The sequence below is a fragment of the Procambarus clarkii genome, chromosome 13, assembly GCF_040958095.1.
Source record: "Procambarus clarkii isolate CNS0578487 chromosome 13, FALCON_Pclarkii_2.0, whole genome shotgun sequence".
NCBI lineage: Eukaryota > Metazoa > Arthropoda > Malacostraca > Decapoda > Cambaridae > Procambarus > Procambarus clarkii.
Window position 1 is genome coordinate 28,433,224 of NC_091162.1, and position 17,842 is coordinate 28,451,065.

Here is a 17,842-nt window from a genome sequence, read left to right on the forward strand (position 1 = left end):
CCACAAGCAGCACCGCCATAACCACCTCTCACAGTGAACCACAAGCAGCACCGCCACAACCACCTCTCACAGTGAACCACAAGCAGCACCGCCATAACCACCTCTCACAGTGAACCCCAAGCACTGCCACAACCACCTCTCACAGTGAACCACAAGCAGCACCGCCATACCCACCTCTCACAGTGAACCACAAGCAGCACCGCCACAACCACCTCTCACAGTGAACCACAAGCAGCACCGCCCCAACCACCTCTCACAGTGAACCACAAGCAGCACCGCCACAACCACCTCTCACAGTGAACCACAAGCAGCACCGCCACAACCACCTCTCACAGTGAACCACAAGCACTGCCCCAACCACCTCTCACAGTGAACCACAAGCACCGCCACAACCACCTCTCACAGTGAACCACAAGCACCACCACAACAACCTCTCAGTGAACCACAAGCACCGAAACAACCACCTCTCACAGTGAACCACAAGCACTGGCACAACCACCTCTCACAGTGAACCACAAGCAGCACTGCCACAACCACCTCTCACAGTGAACCACAAGCAGCACTGCCCCAACCACCTCTCACAGTGAACCACAAGCAGCACTGCCCCAACCACCTCTCACAGTGAACCACAAGCACTGCCCCAACCACCTCTCACAGTGAACCACAAGCACCGCCACAACCACCTCTCACAGTGAACCACAAGCACCGCCACAACCACCTCTCACAGTGAACCACAAGCACCGCCACAACCACCTCTCACAGTGAACCACAAGCACCGCCACAACCACCTCTCACAGTGAACCACAAGCACCGCCACAACCACCTCTCACAGTGAACCACAAGCACCGCCACAACCACCTCTCACAGTGAACCACAAGCAGCACTGCCCCAACCACCTCTCACAGTGAACCTCAAGCAGCACTGCCCCAACCACCTCTCACAGTGAACCACAAGCACTGCCCCAACCACCTCTCACAGTGAACCACAAGCAGCACTGCCCCAACCACCTCTCATAGTGAACCACAAGCAGCACTGCCCCAACCACCTCTCACAGTGAACCACAAGCAGCACTGCCCCAACCACCTCTCACAGTGAACCACAAGCAGCACTGCCCCAACCACCTCTCACAGTGAACCACAAGCACTGCCCCAACCACCTCACAGTGAACCACAAGCAGCACTGCCACAACCACCTCTCACAGTGAACCACAAGCAGCACCGCCCAACCACCTCTCACAGTGAACCACAAGCACTGCCACAACCACCTCTCACAGTGAACCACAAGCACCGCCACAACCACCTCTCGCAGTGAACCACAAGCAGCACTGCCCCAACCACCTCTCACAGTGAACCACAAGCACTGCCCCAACCACCTCTCACAGTGAACCACAAGCAGCACTGCCCCAACCACCTCTCACAGTGAACCACAAGCACTGCCACAACCACCTCTCACAGTGAACCACAAGCACCGCCACAACCACCTCTCACAGTGAACCACAAGCACTGCCCCAACCACCTCTCACAGTGAACCACAAGCAGCACCGCCACAACCACCTCTCACAGTGAACCACAAGCACTGCCCCAACCACCTCTCACAGTGAACCACAAGCACCACCACAACCACCTCTCAGTGAACCACAAGCACCGCCACAACCACCTCTCACAGTGAACCACAAGCACTGCCACAACCACCTCTCACAGTGAACCACAAGCACCGCCACAACCACCTCTCACAGTGAACCACAAGCACCGCCACAACCACCTCTCACAGTGAACCACAAGCACTGCCACAACCACCTCTCACAGTGAACCACAAGCACTGCCCCAACCACCTCTCACAGTGAACCACAAGCAGCACCGCCACAACCACCTCTCACAGTGAACCACAAGCACTGCCCCAACCACCTCTCACAGTGAACCACAAGCACCACCACAACCACCTCTCAGTGAACCACAAGCACCGCCACAACCACCTCTCACAGTGAACCACAAGCACTGCCACAACCACCTCTCACAGTGAACCACAAGCACCGCCACAACCACCTCTCACAGTGAACCACAAGCACCGCCACAACCACCTCTCACAGTGAACCACAAGCACTGCCACAACCACCTCTCAGTGAACCACAAGCAGCACTGCCCCAACCACCTCTCACAGTGAACCACAAGCACTGCCCCAACCACCTCTCACAGTGAACCACAAGCACCGCCACAACCACCTCTCACAGTGAACCACAAGCACTGCCACAACCACCTCTCACAGTGAACCACAAGCACCGCCACAACCACCTCTCACAGTGAACCACAAGCACTGCCACAACCACCTCTCACAGTGAACCACAAGCACCACCACAACCACCTCTCACAGTGAACCACAAGCACCGCCACAACCACCTCTCACAGTGAACCACAAGCACCGCCACAACCACCTCTCACAGTGAACCACAAGCACCGCCACAACCACCTCTCACAGTGAACCACAAGCACTGCCACAACCACCTCAGTGAACCACAAGCAGCACTGCCACAACCACCTCTCACAGTGAACCACAAGCAGCACCGCCACAACCACCTCTCACAGTGAACCACAAGCACTGCCACAAGCACTGCCCCAACCACCTCTCACAGTGAACCACAAGCACTGCCCCAACCACCTCTCACAGTGAACCACAAGCACTGCCCCAACCACCTCTCACAGTGAACCACAAGCAGCACCGCCACAACCACCTCTCACAGTGAACCACAAGCACTGCCCCAACCACCTCTCACAGTGAACCACAAGCACTGCCACAACCACCTCTCACAGTGAACCACAAGCACCGCCACAACCACCTCTCACAGTGAACCACAAGCACTGCCACAACCACCTCTCACAGTGAACCACAAGCAGCACTGCCACAACCACCTCTCACAGTGAACCACAAGCAGCACTGCCCAACCACCTCTCACAGTGAACCACAAGCACTGCCCCAACCACCTCTCACAGTGAACCACAAGCAGCACTGCCCCAACCACCTCTCATAGTGAACCACAAGCAGCACTGCCCCAACCACCTCTCACAGTGAACCACAAGCAGCACTGCCCCAACCACCTCTCACAGTGAACCACAAGCAGCACTGCCCCAACCACCTCTCACAGTGAACCACAAGCACTGCCCCAACCACCTCACAGTGAACCACAAGCAGCACTGCCACAACCACCTCTCACAGTGAACCACAAGCAGCACCGCCCCAACCACCTCTCACAGTGAACCACAAGCACTGCCACAACCACCTCTCACAGTGAACCACAAGCACCGCCACAACCACCTCTCGCAGTGAACCACAAGCAGCACTACCCCAACCACCTCTCACAGTGAACCACAAGCACTGCCCCAACCACCTCTCACAGTGAACCACAAGCAGCACTGCCCCAACCACCTCTCACAGTGAACCACAAGCACTGCCACAACCACCTCTCACAGTGAACCACAAGCACCGCCACAACCACCTCTGACAGTGAACCACAAGCACTGCCCCAACCACCTCTCACAGTGAACCACAAGCAGCACCGCCACAACCACCTCTCACAGTGAACCACAAGCACTGCCCCAACCACCTCTCACAGTGAACCACAAGCACTGCCACAACCACCTCTCACAGTGAACCACAAGCACCGCCACAACCACCTCTCACAGTGAACCACAAGCACTGCCACAACCACCTCTCACAGTGAACCACAAGCAGCACTGCCCCAACCACCTCTCACAGTGAACCACAAGCAGCACTGCCCCAACCACCTCTCACAGTGAACCACAAGCACTGCCCCAACCACCTCTCACAGTGAACCACAAGCAGCACTGCCCCAACCACCTCTCATAGTGAACCACAAGCAGCACTGCCCCAACCACCTCTCACAGTGAACCACAAGCAGCACTGCCCCAACCACCTCTCACAGTGAACCACAAGCAGCACTGCCCCAACCACCTCTCACAGTGAACCACAAGCACTGCCCCAACCACCTCACAGTGAACCACAAGCAGCACTGCCACAACCACCTCTCACAGTGAACCACAAGCAGCACCGCCCCAACCACCTCTCACAGTGAACCACAAGCACTGCCACAACCACCTCTCACAGTGAACCACAAGCACCGCCACAACCACCTCTCGCAGTGAACCACAAGCAGCACTACCCCAACCACCTCTCACAGTGAACCACAAGCACTGCCCCAACCACCTCTCACAGTGAACCACAAGCAGCACTGCCCAACCACCTCTCACAGTGAACCACAAGCACTGCCACAACCACCTCTCACAGTGAACCACAAGCACCGCCACAACCACCTCTCACAGTGAACCACAAGCACTGCCCCAACCACCTCTCACAGTGAACCACAAGCAGCACCGCCACAACCACCTCTCACAGTGAACCACAAGCACTGCCCCAACCACCTCTCACAGTGAACCACAAGCACCGCCACAACCACCTCTCACAGTGAACCACAAGCACCACCACAACCACCTCTCAGTGAACCAACAAGCACCGCCACAACCACCTCTCACAGTGAACCACAAGCACTGCCACAACCACCTCTCACAGTGAACCACAAGCACCGCCACAACCACCTCTCACAGTGAACCACAAGCACCGCCACAACCACCTCTCACAGTGAACCACAAGCACTGCCACAACCACCTCTCAGTGAACCACAAGCAGCACTGCCCCAACCACCTCTCACAGTGAACCACAAGCACTGCCCCAACCACCTCTCACAGTGAACCACAAGCACCGCCACAACCACCTCTCACAGTGAACCACAAGCACTGCCACAACCACCTCTCACAGTGAACCACAAGCACCGCCACAACCACCTCTCACAGTGAACCACAAGCACTGCCACAACCACCTCTCACAGTGAACCACAAGCACCACCACAACCACCTCTCACAGTGAACCACAAGCACCGCCACAACCACCTCTCACAGTGAACCACAAGCACCGCCACAACCACCTCTCACAGTGAACCACAAGCACCGCCACAACCACCTCTCACAGTGAACCACAAGCACTGCCACAACCACCTCAGTGAACCACAAGCAGCACTGCCACAACCACCTCTCACAGTGAACCACAAGCAGCACCGCCACAACCACCTCTCACAGTGAACCACAAGCACTGCCACAAGCACTGCCCCAACCACCTCTCACAGTGAACCACAAGCACTGCCCCAACCACCTCTCACAGTGAACCACAAGCACTGCCCCAACCACCTCTCACAGTGAACCACAAGCAGCACCGCCACAACCACCTCTCACAGTGAACCACAAGCACTGCCCCAACCACCTCTCACAGTGAACCACAAGCACTGCCACAACCACCTCTCACAGTGAACCACAAGCACCGCCACAACCACCTCTCACAGTGAACCACAAGCACTGCCACAACCACCTCTCACAGTGAACCACAAGCACCGCCACAACCACCTCTCACAGTGAACCACAAGCAGCACCGCCACAACCACCTCTCACAGTGAACGACAAGCACCTGCCAACACTACCTCTCACAGTGAACCACAAGCACTGCCACAACCACCTCTCACAGTGAACCACAAGCAGCACCGCCACAACCACCTCTCACAGTGAACCACAAGCAGCACCGCCACAACCACCTCTCACAGTGATCCACAAGCACCGCCACAACCACCTCTCACAGTGATCCACAAGCACTGCCACAACCACCTCTCTCAGTGAACCACAAGCAGCACCGCCACAACCACCTCTCACAGTGAACCACAAGCACTGCCACAACCACCTCTCACAGTGAACCACAAGCACTGCCACAACCACCTCTCACAGTGAACCACAAGCACTGCCACAACCACCTCTCACAGTGAACCACAAGCACTGCCACAACCACCTCACACAGTGAACCACAAGCAGCACCACCACAACCACCTCTCACAGTGAACCACAAGCAGCACCGCCATAACCACCTCTCACAGTGAACCACAAGCAGCACCGCCACAACCACCTCTCACAGTGAACCACAAGCAGCACCGCCATAACCACCTCTCACAGTGAACCCCAAGCACTGCCACAACCACCTCTCACAGTGAACCACAAGCAGCACCGCCATAACCACCTCTCACAGTGAACCACAAGCAGCACCGCCACAACCACCTCTCACAGTCAACCACAAGCAGCACCGCCCCAACCACCTCTCACAGTGAACCACAAGCAGCACCGCCCCAACCACCTCTCACAGTGAACCACAAGCAGCACCGCCACAACCACCTCTCACAGTGAACCACAAGCAGCACCGCCACAACCACCTCTCACAGTGAACCACAAGCACTGCCCCAACCACCTCTCACAGTGAACCACAAGCACCGCCACAACCACCTCTCACAGTGAACCACAAGCACCACCACAACCACCTCTCAGTGAACCACAAGCACCGAAACAACCACCTCTCACAGTGAACCACAAGCACTGGCACAACCACCTCTCACAGTGAACCACAAGCAGCACTGCCACAACCACCTCTCACAGTGAACCACAAGCAGCACCGCCACAACCACCTCTCACAGTGAACCACAAGCACTGCCCCAACCACCTCTCACAGTGAACCACAAGCACTGCCACAACCACCTCTCACAGTGAACCACAAGCACCGCCACAACCACCTCTCACAGTGAACCACAAGCACTGCCACAACCACCTCTCACAGTGAACCACAAGCACCGCCACAACCACCTCTCACAGTGAACCACAAGCAGCACCGCCACAACCACCTCTCACAGTGAACGACAAGCACTGCCAACACTACCTCTCACAGTGAACCACAAGCACTGCCACAACCACCTCTCACAGTGAACCACAAGCAGCACCGCCACAACCACCTCTCACAGTGAACCACAAGCAGCACCGCCACAACCACCTCTCACAGTGATCCACAAGCACCGCCACAACCACCTCTCACAGTGATCCACAAGCACTGCCACAACCACCTCTCTCAGTGAACCACAAGCAGCACCGCCACAACCACCTCTCACAGTGAACCACAAGCACTGCCACAACCACCTCTCACAGTGAACCACAAGCACTGCCACAACCACCTCTCACAGTGAACCACAAGCACTGCCACAACCACCTCTCACAGTGAACCACAAGCACTGCCACAACCACCTCACACAGTGAACCACAAGCAGCACCACCACAACCACCTCTCACAGTGAACCACAAGCAGCACCGCCATACCACCTCTCACAGTGAACCACAAGCAGCACCGCCACAACCACCTCTCACAGTGAACCACAAGCAGCACCGCCATAACCACCTCTCACAGTGAACCCCAAGCACTGCCACAACCACCTCTCACAGTGAACCACAAGCAGCACCGCCATAACCACCTCTCACAGTGAACCACAAGCAGCACCGCCACAACCACCTCTCACAGTGAACCACAAGCAGCACCGCCCCAACCACCTCTCACAGTGAACCACAAGCAGCACCGCCACAACCACCTCTCACAGTGAACCACAAGCAGCACCGCCACAACCACCTCTCACAGTGAACCACAAGCACTGCCCCAACCACCTCTCACAGTGAACCACAAGCACCTGCCACAACCACCTCTCACAGTGAACCACAAGCACCACCACAACCACCTCTCAGTGAACCACAAGCACCGAACAACCACCTCTCACAGTGAACCACAAGCACTGGCACAACCACCTCTCACAGTGAACCACAAGCAGCACTGCCACAACCACCTCTCACAGTGAACCACAAGCAGCACTGCCCCAACCACCTCTCACAGTGAACCACAAGCAGCACTGCCCCAACCACCTCTCACAGTGAACCACAAGCACTGCCCCAACCACCTCTCACAGTGAACCACAAGCACCGCCACAACCACCTCTCACAGTGAACCACAAGCACCGCCACAACCACCTCTCACAGTGAACCACAAGCACCGCCACAACCACCTCTCACAGTGAACCACAAGCACCGCCACAACCACCTCTCACAGTGAACCACAAGCACCGCCACAACCACCTCTCACAGTGAACCACAAGCACCGCCACAACCACCTCTCACAGTGAACCACAAGCAGCACTGCCCCAACCACCTCTCACAGTGAACCACAAGCAGCACTGCCCCAACCACCTCTCACAGTGAACCACAAGCAGCACTGCCCCAACCACCTCTCACAGTGAACCACAAGCAGCACTGCCCCAACCACCTCTCACAGTGAACCACAAGCAGTACTGCCACAACCACCTTTCATAGTGAACCACAAGCAGCACTGCCCCAACCACCTCTCACAGTGAACCACAAGCACTGCCACAACCACCTCTCACAGTGAACCACAAGCACCGCCACAACCACCTCTCACAGTGAACCACAAGCACTGCCCCAACCACCTCTCACAGTGAACCACAAGCACCGCCACAACCACCTCTCACAGTGAACCACAAGCAGCACCGCCACAACCACCTCTCACAGTGAACCACAAGCACTGCCCCAACCACCTCTCACAGTGAACCACAAGCACCGCCACAACCACCTCTCACAGTGAACCACAAGCACCACCACAACCACCTCTCAGTGAACCACAAGCACCGCCACAACCACCTCTCACAGTGAACCACAAGCACTGCCACAACCACCTCTCACAGTGAACCACAAGCACCGCCACAACCACCTCTCACAGTGAACCACAAGCACCGCCACAACCACCTCTCACAGTGAACCACAAGCACTGCCACAACCACCTCTCAGTGAACCACAAGCAGCACTGCCCCAACCACCTCTCACAGTGAACCACAAGCACTGCCCCAACCACCTCTCACAGTGAACCACAAGCACCGCCACAACCACCTCTCACAGTGAACCACAAGCACTGCCACAACCATCTCTCACAGTGAACCACAAGCACCGCCACAACCACCTCTCACAGTGAACCACAAGCACCGCCACAACCACCTCTCACAGTGAACCACAAGCACCGCCACAACCACCTCTCACAGTGAACCACAAGCACCGCCACAACCACCTCTCACAGTGAACCACAAGCACCGCCACAACCACCTCTCACAGTGAACCACAAGCACCGCCACAACCACCTCTCACAGTGAACCACAAGCACCGCCACAACCACCTCTCACAGTGAACCACAAGCACTGCCACAACCACCTCTCAGTGAACCACAAGCAGCACTGCCACAACCACCTGTCACAGTGAACCACAAGCACCGCCACAACCACCTCTCACAGTGAACCACAAGCAGCACTGCCCCAACCACCTCTCACAGTGAACCACAAGCACTGCCACAACCACCTCTCACAGTGAACCACAAGCACTGCCCCAACCACCTCTCACAGTGAACCACAAGCAGTGCCACAACCACCTCTCAGTGAACCACAAACAGCACCGCCACAACCACCTCTCACAGTGAACCACAAGCACTGCCACAACCACCTCTCACAGTGAACCACAAGCACTGCCCCAACCACCTCTCACAGTGAACCACAAGCACTGCCCCAACCACCTCTCACAGTGAACCACAAGCACCGCCACAACCACCTCCCACAGTGAACTACAAGCAGCACCGCCACAACCACCTCTCACAGTGAACCACAAGCAGCACTGCCACAACCACCTCTCACAGTGAACCACAAGCAGCACCGCCACAACCACCTCTCACAGTGAACCACAAGCACCGCCACAACCACCTCTCACAGTGATCCACAAGCACCGCCACAACCACCTCTCACAGTGAACCACAAGCACTGCCCCAACCACCTCTCACAGTTAACCACAAGCACTGCCCCAACCACCTCTCACAGTGAACCACAAGCACCGCCACAACCACCTCCCACAGTGAACTACAAGCAGCACCGCCACAACCACCTCTCACAGTGAACCACAAGCAGCACTGCCACAACCACCTCTCACAGTGAACTACAAGCAGCACCGCCACAACCACCTCTCACAGTGAACCACAAGCAGCACTGCCACAACCACCTCTCACAGTGAACCACAAGCAGCACTGCCACAACCACCTCTCACAGTGAACCACAAGCACTGCCCCAACCACCTCTCACAGTTAACCACAAGCACTGCCCCAACCACCTCTCACAGTGAAACACAAGCACTGCCACAACCACCTCTCACAGTGAACCACAAGCACTGCCACAACCACCTCTCACAGTGAACCACAAGCACCGCCACAACCACCTCTCACAGTGAACCACAAGCAGCACCGCCACAACCACCTCTCACAGTGAACCACAAGCACTGCCACAACTACCTCTCACAGTGAACCACAAGCACTGCCACAACCACCTCTCACAGTGAACCACAAGCAGCACCGCCACAACCACCTCTCACAGTGAACCACAAGCAGCACCGCCACAACCACCTCTCACAGTGATCCACAAGCACCGCCACAACCACCTCTCACAGTGATCCACAAGTACTGCCACAACCACCTCTCTCAGTGAACCACAAGCAGCACCGCCACAACCACCTCTCACAGTGAACCACAAGCACTGCCACAACCACCTCTCACAGTGAACCACAAGCACTGCCACAACCACCTCTCACAGTGAACCACAAGCACTGCCACAACCACCTCTCACAGTGAACCACAAGCAGCACCACCACAACCACCTCTCACAGTGAACCACAAGCAGCACCGCCATAACCACCTCTCACAGTGAACCACAAGCAGCACCGCCACAACCACCTCTCACAGTGAACCCCAAGCACTGCCACAACCACCTCTCACAGTGAACCACAAGCAGCACCGCCATAACCACCTCTCATAGTGAACCACAAGCAGCACCGCCAAAACCACCTCTCACAGTGAACCACAAGCAGCACCGCCTCAACCACCTCTCACAGTGAACCACAAGCAGCACCGCCACAACCACCTCTCACAGTGAACCACAAGCAGCACCGCCACAACCACCTCTCACAGTGAACCACAAGCACTGCCACAACAACCTCTCACAGTGAACCACAAGCACTGCACAACCACCTCTCACAGTGAACCACAAGCAGCACTGCCACAACCACCTCTCACAGTAAACCACAAGCACCGCCACAACCACCTCTCACAGTGAACCACAAGCAGCACTGCCCCAACCACCTCTCACAGTGAACCACAAGCAGCACTGCCCCAACCACCTCTCACAGTGAACCACAAGCACTGCCCCAACCACCTCACAGTGAACCACAAGCAGCACTGCCACAACCACCTCTCACAGTGAACCACAAGCAGCACCGCCCCAACCACCTCTCACAGTGAACCACAAGCACTGCCACAACCACCTCTCACAGTGAACCACAAGCAGCACTGCCCCAACCACCTCTCGCAGTGAACAACAAGCAGCACTGCCCCAACCACCTCTCACAGTGAACCACAAGCAGCACTGCCCCAACCACCTCTCACAGTGAACCACAAGCAGCACTGCCCCAACCACCTCTCACAGTGAACCACAAGCAGCACTGCCCCAACCACCTCTCACAGTGAACCACAAGCAGCACTGCCCCAACCACCTCTCATAGTGAACCACAAGCAGCACTGCCCCAACCACCTCTCACAGTGAACCACAAGCAGCACTGCCCCAACCACCTCTCACAGTGAACCACAAGCAGCACTGCCCCAACCACCTCTCACAGTGAACCACAAGCACTGCCCCAACCACCTCACAGTGAACCACAAGCAGCACTGCCACAACCACCTCTCACAGTGAACCACAAGCAGCACCGCCCCAACCACCTCTCACAGTGAACCACAAGCACTGCCACAACCACCTCTCACAGTGAACCACAAGCAGCACTGCCCCAACCACCTCTCACAGTGAACCACAAGCAGCACTGCCCCAACCACCTCTCACAGTGAACCACAAGCAGCACTGCCACAACCACCTTTCATAGTGAACCACAAGCAGCACTGCCCCAACCACCTCTCACAGTGAACCACAAGCACTGCCACAACCACCTCTCACAGTGAACCACAAGCACCGCCACAACCACCTCTCACAGTGAACCACAAGCACTGCCCCAACCACCTCTCACAGTGAACCACAAGCACCGCCACAACCACCTCTCACAGTGAACCACAAGCAGCACCGCCACAACCACCTCTCACAGTGAACCACAAGCACTGCCCCAACCACCTCTCACAGTGAACCACAAGCACCGCCACAACCACCTCTCACAGTGAACCACAAGCACCACCACAACCACCTCTCAGTGAACCACAAGCACCGCCACAACCACCTCTCACAGTGAACCACAAGCACTGCCACAACCACCTCTCACAGTGAACCACAAGCACCGCCACAACCACCTCTCACAGTGAACCACAAGCACCGCCACAACCACCTCTCACAGTGAACCACAAGCACTGCCACAACCACCTCTCAGTGAACCACAAGCAGCACTGCCCCAACCACCTCTCACAGTGAACCACAAGCACTGCCCCAACCACCTCTCACAGTGAACCACAAGCACCGCCACAACCACCTCTCACAGTGAACCACAAGCACTGCCACAACCATCTCTCACAGTGAACCACAAGCACCGCCACAACCACCTCTCACAGTGAACCACAAGCACTGCCACAACCACCTCTCACAGTGAACCACAAGCACCGCCACAACCACCTCTCACAGTGAACCACAAGCACCGCCACAACCACCTCTCACAGTGAACCACAAGCACCGCCACAACCACCTCTCACAGTGAACCACAAGCACCGCTACAACCACCTCTCACAGTGAACCACAAGCACCGCCACAACCACCTCTCACAGTGAACCACAAGCACTGCCACAACCACCTCTCAGTGAACCACAAGCAGCACTGCCACAACCACCTGTCACAGTGAACCACAAGCACCGCCACAACCACCTCTCACAGTGAACCACAAGCAGCACTGCCCCAACCACCTCTCACAGTGAACCACAAGCACTGCCACAACCACCTCTCACAGTGAACCACAAGCACTGCCCCAACCACCTCTCACAGTGAACCACAAGCAGTGCCACAACCACCTCTCAGTGAACCACAAACAGCACCGCCACAACCACCTCTCACAGTGAACCACAAGCACTGCCACAACCACCTCTCACAGTGAACCACAAGCACTGCCCCAACCACCTCTCACAGTGAACCACAAGCACTGCCCCAACCACCTCTCACAGTGAACCACAAGCACCGCCACAACCACCTCCCACAGTGAACTACAAGCAGCACCGCCACAACCACCTCTCACAGTGAACCACAAGCAGCACTGCCACAACCACCTCTCACAGTGAACCACAAGCAGCACCGCCACAACCACCTCTCACAGTGAACCACAAGCACCGCCACAACCACCTCTGACAGTGAACCACAAGCAGCACTGCCACAACCACCTCTCACAGTGAACCACAAGCACTGCCCCAACCACCTCTCACAGTTAACCACAAGCACTGCCCCAACCACCTCTCACAGTGAAACACAAGCACTGCCACAACCACCTCTCACAGTGAACCACAAGCACTGCCACAACCACCTCTCACAGTGAACCACAAGCACTGCCACAACCACCTCTCACAGTGAACCACAAGCACCGCCACAACCACCTCTCACAGTGAACCACAAGCAGCACCGCCACAACCACCTCTCACAGTGAACCACAAGCACTGCCACAACTACCTCTCACAGTGAACCACAAGCACTGCCACAACCACCTCTCACAGTGAACCACAAGCAGCACCGCCACAACCACCTCTCACAGTGAACCACAAGCAGCACCGCCACAACCACCTCTCACAGTGATCCACAAGCACCGCCACAACCACCTCTCACAGTGATCCACAAGTACTGCCACAACCACCTCTCTCAGTGAACCACAAGCAGCACCGCCACAACCACCTCTCACAGTGAACCACAAGCACTGCCACAACCACCTCTCACAGTGAACCACAAGCACTGCCACAACCACCTCTCACAGTGAACCACAAGCACTGCCACAACCACCTCTCACAGTGAACCACAAGCAGCACCACCACAACCACCTCTCACAGTGAACCACAAGCAGCACCGCCATAACCACCTCTCACAGTGAACCACAAGCAGCACCGCCACAACCACCTCTCACAGTGAACCCCAAGCACTGCCACAACCACCTCTCACAGTGAACCACAAGCAGCACCGCCATAACCACCTCTCATAGTGAACCACAAGCAGCACCGCCAAAACCACCTCTCACAGTGAACCACAAGCAGCACCGCCTCAACCACCTCTCACAGTGAACCACAAGCAGCACCGCCACAACCACCTCTCACAGTGAACCACAAGCAGCACCGCCACAACCACCTCTCACAGTGAACCACAAGCACTGCCACAACAACCTCTCACAGTGAACCACAAGCACTGGCACAACCACCTCTCACAGTGAACCACAAGCAGCACTGCCACAACCACCTCTCACAGTGAACCACAAGCACCGCCACAACCACCTCTCACAGTGAACCACAAGCAGCACTGCCCCAACCACCTCTCACAGTGAACCACAAGCAGCACTGCCCCAACCACCTCTCACAGTGAACCACAAGCACTGCCCCAACCACCTCACAGTGAACCACAAGCAGCACTGCCACAACCACCTCTCACAGTGAACCACAAGCAGCACCGCCCCAACCACCTCTCACAGTGAACCACAAGCACTGCCACAACCACCTCTCACAGTGAACCACAAGCAGCACTGCCCCAACCACCTCTCGCAGTGAACAACAAGCAGCACTGCCCCAACCACCTCTCACAGTGAACCACAAGCAGCACTGCCCCAACCACCTCTCACAGTGAACCACAAGCAGCACTGCCCCAACCACCTCTCACAGTGAACCACAAGCACTGCCCCAACCACCTCTCACAGTGAACCACAAGCAGCACTGCCCCAACCACCTCTCATAGTGAACCACAAGCAGCACTGCCCCAACCACCTCTCACAGTGAACCACAAGCAGCACTGCCCCAACCACCTCTCACAGTGAACCACAAGCAGCACTGCCCCAACCACCTCTCACAGTGAACCACAAGCACTGCCCCAACCACCTCACAGTGAACCACAAGCAGCACTGCCACAACCACCTCTCACAGTGAACCACAAGCAGCACCGCCCCAACCACCTCTCACAGTGAACCACAAGCACTGCCACAACCACCTCTCACAGTGAACCACAAGCAGCACTGCCCCAACCACCTCTCACAGTGAACCACAAGCAGCACTGCCCCAACCACCTCTCACAGTGAACCACAAGCACTGCCCCAACCACCTCTCACAGTGAACCACAAGCACCGCCACAACCACCTCTCACAGTGAACCACAAGCACTGCCACAACCACCTCTCACAGTGAACCACAAGCACCGCCACAACCACCTCTCACAGTGAACCACAAGCACCGCCACAACCACCTCTCACAGTGAACCACAAGCACTGCCCCAACCACCTCTCACAGTGAACCACAAGCAGCACTGCCCCAACCACCTCTCACAGTGAACCACAAGCAGCACTGCCCCAACCACCTCTCACAGTGAACCACAAGCACTGCCACAACCACCTCTCACAGTGAACCACAAGCACTGCCACAACCACCTCTCACAGTGAACCACAAGCAGCACTGCCCCAACCACCTCTCACAGTGAACCACAAGCACCGCCACAACCACCTCTCACAGTGAACCACAAGCAGCACCGCCACAACCACCTCTCACAGTGAACCACAAGCACTGCCCCAACCACCTCTCACAGTGAACCACAAGCACCGCCACAACCACCTCTCACAGTGAACCACAAGCACCACCACAACCACCTCTCAGTGACCCACAAGCACCGCCACAACCACCTCTCACAGTGAACCACAAGCACTGCCACAACCACCTCTCACAGTGAACCACAAGCACCGCCACAACCACCTCTCACAGTGAACCACAAGCACCGCCACAACCACCTCTCACAGTGAACCACAAGCACTGCCACAACCACCTCTCAGTGAACCACAAGCAGCACTGCCCCAACCACCTCTCACAGTGAACCACAAGCACTGCCCCAACCACCTCTCAGTGAACCACAAGCACCGCCACAACCACCTCTCACAGTGAACCACAAGCACTGCCACAACCATCTCTCACAGTGAACCACAAGCACCGCCACAACCACCTCTCACAGTGAACCACAAGCACTGCCACAACCACCTCTCACAGTGAACCACAAGCACCGCCACAACCACCCCTCACAGTGAACCACAAGCACCGCCACAACCACCTCTCTCAGTGAACCACAAGCACCGCCACAACCACCTCTCACAGTGAACCACAAGCACCGCCACAACCACCTCTCACAGTGAACCACAAGCACCGCCACAACCACCTCTCACAGTGAACCACAAGCACCGCCACAACCACCTCTCACAGTGAACCACAAGCACTGCCACAACCACCTCTCAGTGAACCACAAGCAGCACTGCCACAACCACCTCTCACAGTGAACCACAAGCAGCACCGCCACAACCACCTCTCACAGTGAACCACAAGCACTGCCACAACCACCTCTCACAGTGAACCACAAGCACTGCCCCAACCACCTCTCACAGTGAACCACAAGCACTGCCCCAACCACCTCTCACAGTGAACCACAAGCACCGCCACAACCACCTCTCAGTGAACCACAAGCAGCACTGCCCCAACCACCTCTCACAGTGAACCACAAGCACTGCAACAACCAACTCTCACAGTGAACCACAAGCACTGCCACAACCACCTCCCACAGTGAACTACAAGCAGCACCGCCACAACCACCTCTCACAGTGAACCACAAGCAGCACTGCCACAACCACCTCTCACAGTGAACCACAAGCAGCACCGCCACAACCACCTCTCACAGTGAACCACAAGCACTGCCCCAACCACCTCTCACAGTTAACCACAAGCACTGCCCCAACCACCTCTCACAGTGAAACACAAGCACTGCCACAACCACCTCTCACAGTGAACCACAAGCACTGCCACAACCACCTCTCACAGTGAACCACAAGCAGCACCGCCACAACCACCTCTCACAGTGAACCACAAGCACTGCCACAACTACCTCTCACAGTGAACCACAAGCACTGCCACAACCACCTCTCACAGTGAACCACAAGCAGCACCGCCACAACCACCTCTCACAGTGAACCACAAGCAGCACCGCCACAACCACCTCTCACAGTGAACCACAAGCACCGCCACAACCACCTCTCACAGTGAACCACAAGCACTGCCACAACCACCTCTCACAGTGAACCACAAGCAGCACCGCCACAACCACCTCTCACAGTGAACCACAAGCACTGCCACAACCACCTCTCACAGTGAACGACAAGCACCGCCACAACCACCTCTCACAGTGAACCACAAGCAGCACCGCCACAACCACCTTTCATAGTGAACCACAAGCACTGCCCCAACCACCTCTCACAGTGAACCACAAGCAGCTCCGTCACAACCACCTCTCACAGTGAATCACAAGCACCGCCACAACCACCTCTCACAGTGAACCACAAGCACCGCCACAACCACCTCTCACAGTGAACCACAAGCACTGCCACAACCACCTCTCACAGTGAACCACAAGCACCGCCACAACCACCTCTCACATTGAACCACAAGCAGCACTGCCCCAACCACCTCTCACAGTGAACCACAAGCAGCACTGCCCCAACCACCTCTCACAGTGAACCACAAGCAGCACTGCCCCAACCACCTCTCACAGTGAACCACAAGCAGCACTGCACCAACCACCTCTCACAGTGAACCACAAGCAG